At 33.1% G+C, this 6,249-nt stretch overlaps 1 protein-coding gene across 1 annotated transcript in view; it reads right to left on the reverse strand.

The window, feature by feature from the left end:
- ODAD2 (outer dynein arm docking complex subunit 2) overlaps positions 1-6,249 on the reverse strand; it is a 219,329-nt gene that overhangs the window by 166,425 nt on the left and 46,655 nt on the right. The window lies entirely within an intron of this gene.

Here is a 6,249-nt window from a genome sequence, read left to right on the forward strand (position 1 = left end):
ACTATGATGCAATAATATTGTGCTATACGAAATGATAAGCAGAATGCTCCCAGAAAAACCTGTAAAGACTTACATTAACTGATACAATGTGAAATGAACAGAAGCAGTAGAACACACTGTACACAGAAAGAGCAAAATTATACAATGAAAACTTCAAATGCCTTAGCTATTCTCAACAATACAATGATTTAAAGCAATTATGAAGAAATTATACAGAAAAATGCTATCAATCCCCAGAGACAGAACTGATAGAATCTGAATACAGACTGAAACATACTTTTAAAAAATTCTTTTATTGTGTTTTTTTTGGGGGTCTGGTTTTCTTTTACAATGTGATTTAGAAATATATGATGTTCATGGCCACACACATATAACCTGTATCAAATTGCTTGCCTTATTAATGAGGGAAGGAAAAGGAAAGGAAGAAGAAAGAATTTGGAACTCAAAATTTTAAAAATGCAAATGTTAAAAATTGTTTTTATGTGAACTGGGGGAAATAAAATATTAAATTTTTTAAAAGGAAAATGTCTTTTTGAATTGTAGAAGCTTGAACACAACTATACCTGCATACTCAAGATTAGTGACCAAGCACACCTCCTAACAGATACACACACACACAAACACACACATTCACTCACTCACTTTTGTGGATCACTAAGTTCTGATTAACAGAACTCAATTTTCCCACAACTAGTAAAGCTATGTGAATTAGAAGAAAGTTGAACATTTTGTAGGTTTATTCATATTGGAGAAACAAAAGTCTCCTACACTTTATAAATAAAATCATTTTGACAGAAGAAATAAATGTAATAGAAAGCAGCAGTGATTCTAATTTAGGGTCCCCTATTAGCTAGCATTGTATGCATATAAATGTGCATGAGCATACACAATCAATTTTTTTTTCACAAAGGTTAACACAGTCTACAAATTTTTCTTAGTTATACAGAATTAACAATTCACAGATGTAATATCTCTGCAAATTTAAAGTTGAATCAAAAAGCATTTATTAAGGGATTTCAGGGCTGAAAAACATAAATATAAGGAAAAGGAAAGATGGTTCCTGGCCTCAAGAAGACAATTCATAAAAGAAATATGAAAAGGAAGGAAGGGATGACAGAGAGTTGAGAGAGTCAATCAAAAGGGGAGCCCAAAAACAAATAAAGGAGTAATTCCTAGCAGTCTCAGTGCCTTTGCTTAAAATGAAATTTCTGGAAGGCTGACAAATAGGAGAAAGCACCTCAGTAGTACAGTGATCTTCCAGGTTAAGAAAGTCAAAAGCATGAAATAAACTCTCAGGATAAGCAAGCTGCTGGGACATAGTGAAGAAAGTACACATAGAGAATAAGAATAAAAAATCCAGAGAGCAATAAAGACATGAATTGAAAAGATTCTGAATCTTGAATTTGGTTCAAGTTTCAATCCCATCCTTGCCACACACAAAAAAAGATGCCATCATATTTATGATCATGGGAAAGTCACTTAATCTCTCTGGGACTCAGTTTCTTAATTTGAAAAATGAGGAAGTTGAACAAGTTTGTCTCTACATTGCTTCTAGTTCTGAATGTATAATTCTATTATCTTTGACTATCAGGAAAAGTTTATTCTATGGAGACTTTTACCTGGAAGATATTTTATAGTTTCATTCTTCATTTTCAATCTTCCTTGGCAATTTAAAATTTATATCCTTTATTACTTTACATGTTATTCTGTTAAATAAACAATCCAGTAGTACATAACTACAAAATAAAATGTTACTGTCTCTAGAATAATGATTAAAGGAGTAAGCTGATCAATTTGATGAGCTAACAGGCTAATGAACCCTTGGGGCTTTGATTTTATCTTCCTATGGATATGCCCTGGTCATTCTCTTTGAGAGGACTGGAGACATGACTATTGATACCTTACTTAAAATGAGGACCTTCCCTAAGTCTTAATTGATTGGGGACAAATTGATTTCAAAATTTTCTGTAGACTGATTGAAGATAAACTATTTGGTTCTGGATATTCCTTGGAACCATTTTCTTTATTCTAGAAGTAAAATATTGAGGATCAATTGCAGTACTTTAAAAAATTTTATGAGAATTGAATTTTTTTTCTTTCTAGAGAGGAATACTAATGACAGGATGTGTAGTATGAATGTGGAGTGTGACATAGATCCCTGGCTGAGATACAATACTTCTCAGTATGGGAAGAGTAATTGGGATATACTATATAGACTAAAAGAAATATAAAAATGATAGAAATCACCTAAATAATTTTTATTTGGAGGAATACAAGTGGCCAGAGATTGGAGAAGATCATAGTATGAATTATTCAGAAGGTATGTTTATATTCATTGGTTTTACTAAATAAATGCTAAACTCTGCCTTTCACTTTTTCCATAGTTTTGCAATATTTACAGTGTTTAATCAAAGATAACTTGTTTTTATAACTTCTCTTCCTTTTGGAATCACTAAGCAATTATAAGGCAAAATATCATCATTCCTCACATCTCAATAAGATAGAGAAAAAGGCAGCTCTTCTATAACTGGCTCAAACAAGTCACCAAATCACAACTCAGTGGAAGAGTTAAGAATAGACCCAATGCTTCTTCACTCAAGGCCAAAGGATGTCATCTGAGTTGCTCTTGAAATGACCTCCATAGTTAGGTTCAAAAACTTTCAAGTTAAAAATTTTAAATTGATTTTATAGGAGATACTTATGTATATGCATTTACACATATGTGTGTACATATGTGAAACCAATGAGTATATATTTACATATATATATAAACATATATGTCTGTGTGTGTGTGTGTGTGTGTGTGTGTGTGTGTGTGTAATGATAACCTTTAACCACTAGGACCAAAGGAATTTTTGTTGTATTTTTACCCAAGAAAATAAAGTATTTGATACATTAGTCAGAATAGAGGGGGGAAAAAAGACCTGGAGCACAATTTATAATCTGAGAGAGTTGCTGGATCCTTGATATATTAAGTGACTTTTTCAGAGTCATACAGATATCATGAGTCAAAGGCAGTGAAATAAGGGCAGTAGTATACCTGATCAGCATTGTTATCCTGAATGCCTGTACTGAAGCTGGACCTTTCTGGACATAACAAAACTCCTCTGTCCCATCAAGAGGATTAAATTTGAAATCATATTTAAAGTCATATTAAACAATGACATTGGGGTTGATCTGGAACTAGTGTCACTCAAATCTTAGTTAGAAAACTGTTTGGCTATAAATCATATTGACTAGTATTTACCAATAATTTCAAGTCACCACACATAATTTCAAATTTTATTTCCTTATATTATTGTTCTGTAAGAAATGACCAGCAGGATGAATACAGAGAGGACTGGCGAGACTTACATGAACTGATGCTAAGTGAAATGAGCAGAACCAGGAGATCATTATACACTTTGACAACGATATTGTATGAGGACATATTTTGATGGAAGTGGATTTCTTTGACAAAGAGACCTAACTGAGCTTCAATTGATAAATGATGGACAGAAGCAACTACACCCAAAGAAAGAACACTGGGAAACGAATGTGAACTATCTGCATTTTTGTTTTTCTTCCCCGGTTATTTATACCTTCTGAATCCAATTCTCCCTGTGCAACAAGAGAACTGTTCGGTTCTGCAAACATATATTGTATCTAGGATATACTGCAACATATCTAACATACATAGGACTGCTTGTCATCTAGGGGAGGGGGTGGAGGGCGGGAGGGGAAAAATCGGAACAGAAAAGAGTGCAAGGGATAATGTTGTAAAAAAAAATTACCCTGGCATGGATTCTGTCAATATAAAGTAATTATTAAATAAAAATTAAAAAAAAATTTATTTCCTTATAACTGGATATAGGAGAGAAAAGAAATTTTTCACTATAACCACTAATGAAATTTGGTTTGCAGTAGTGAAGTTTAAAGGAATAGGTTTCTTTGTTTTTCCCCAATAATAACATCCTATTCTAGTCCAATGAAGAGAAAAAAGAGGAATGACAAGAGAAAGGGGAATAGCTTAATTAGGATAGGGAGAGGTAAAGAACCTGTATCATCATAAGGATAGGGAAGTCACTGCCTCTACCACTATTAGCACATTTTCTATCACTCATATCTAAGAGCAACAGTTTTTTTAATCTTTTTATTCATAGAAAACTTTTATCAGCCAAGTGAAGCCTATAGACTCTTTCTCAGGATTTATATATATGTATACATATATATATATATATATACACACACACACATATATATACACACATATACATAATATATACATATATATATAATTCCTCCCCAAGTGCAAGAAAATGAAGACAATGTCAGAGTTAGAGTTTAGTGAAAATAAATGCTTATTTTTTCCCCATTCAAATTCATGTATTCCCTGAACTATGTCCATATGGGTGTCCATGGACCCCAAACTAAGGACTTCTGTCTTAGAAAGTAGTTCACTAGGTAAAAAAGACTTGCCCAAGACTATATTGCTACTATCTGTTAGAGATAGAACTTGAACCTACTTGTTCCTGGCTCTGAGACAGGCTATTCACTCTGCAGCAGCTGCTTCTTTAGTAATAAGGTATTAACTGTACCCTGAAATTGGATTTTAAATGGAGGAGGGGAAGGAGAAGGCAGATAGCAAACACGTTGATTGGTAGATAAAGGAAAGTATTTTACACAGTAGTATGGAAGACTTTGTCTATGGAAAAGGAAAGGAGAACAGAGGAAAGAAGAAGAGAAGAGAGAAAAGAGAGAGGAGAACAAGGGAGGACAAGGGAGGAGAGGGTTTAAGCCATATGCTTAAAAAAAACTCACAAGGCTTTCTTTAATTTGCTAAAAAAAAATTTAAATTATTCTAAAAACCCAGATAAAGGAATCACATACTGAATTTAAAAGATGAAATTTATATATTTCAAAACCAAATATTTGAATACCAATTCTTTTACTTTCCTGCCAAGAATTGAGCTCATTGCTCAGTGTAAATAATATGCTATCATTCCCTGAACTATTTAGTTAATGATGAGCTCATCAATTTTTTTTCAACAGTAATTGATATTTCTCTACTTGGTTATTTTTCCATTACTAGGTAGGAAGCAAGTGAGATCAAAATTAATGTTGATTTAACATAAAACGTTTTTTCTGATCCCTGCAACTGCTAATGCCTCCCTGCCCCCAGGCATAATAATACAATTACCTTATATTTTATACTATATGTTTTGTATACATTCATTAAATGTTTTCTGTTGACCAGCATTTATTTTCTCTCCCTCCCATCTTTCTCTGGAGAAAAAAAAGAAGAAGAAAAGAAAAGAAAATACATATAGTCAAGTAAAGTAAATTCCTATGTGAAAAGAATATAGTCTCCTTGGATACAAGAATTGTTTCATTTCAGTCTTTGTCTAGCACCTAGTACAATGCAAGACACATAGTAGGTGCTTAACAAATGGTTGTTAACTTCTTGATAGTGTGTAAAATCAATCACTAGAAGTGAAACAGCTGGAGAGGGCACTTGGCTGTAATGAGCATGTGTGCTCTAATTCAAGTTGTCTTAAACTTTTTCCACTCCTGATTCCTTTTCACCTGAGAAATGTTTGCTCAACCCAGGTATATAAGTATATAAAATAGGTATACAAATCAAACATTTACTGATAACATAGCATAAAAAAATTATTTTAAAACAAGTCATTGGTATGTATATAATTTTAACATTTATTAAAGAGTAAAGTTTTTAATAACTGAGATGATGCAATGTAAAAATACATAAATAATTAAATCTCGGCAGAATATCGGACAGTGCAGGAGATAGAACATCATCATTTTTTGCAGAGTTGATTCATATTTTGATATTTTGAGATCCCCACTTTCAGTTAGCCAACCCTATATGGATTCGAGACCCGCAGTTTCAAAGTTTCATGTGTTAATCCCATCTCCTTATATGGAGAATTTGATGGAAATTGTGTTCACTTACCACATCTACTAATTAGGATAGTGGGCCAATCAGAGGAGCCGAGGAGCATGAATCCCACCTCCTCAAATTTCATGAGCCAATTAGAATGGCTTTGCCTTTATATGGAAGCTCATTACATTACAAGTCTATAAAAACAGTAGCTGGTGTGACTCTGGGATGGTCCTATTAGATTACCCAGCAAGGCTTTTCTGCCTTGGTGTGTTTATAATCTCCTTTTAAAATGTTCTTTTCCCCAAATTTTGCTTCTTTAATCAGAGTGAAGCTCCAAACATAGAATTTTCCTTTTAACAATCTGG

Source organism: Antechinus flavipes, chromosome 5, assembly GCF_016432865.1.
Source record: "Antechinus flavipes isolate AdamAnt ecotype Samford, QLD, Australia chromosome 5, AdamAnt_v2, whole genome shotgun sequence".
Classification (NCBI taxonomy): Eukaryota; Metazoa; Chordata; class Mammalia; order Dasyuromorphia; family Dasyuridae; genus Antechinus; species Antechinus flavipes.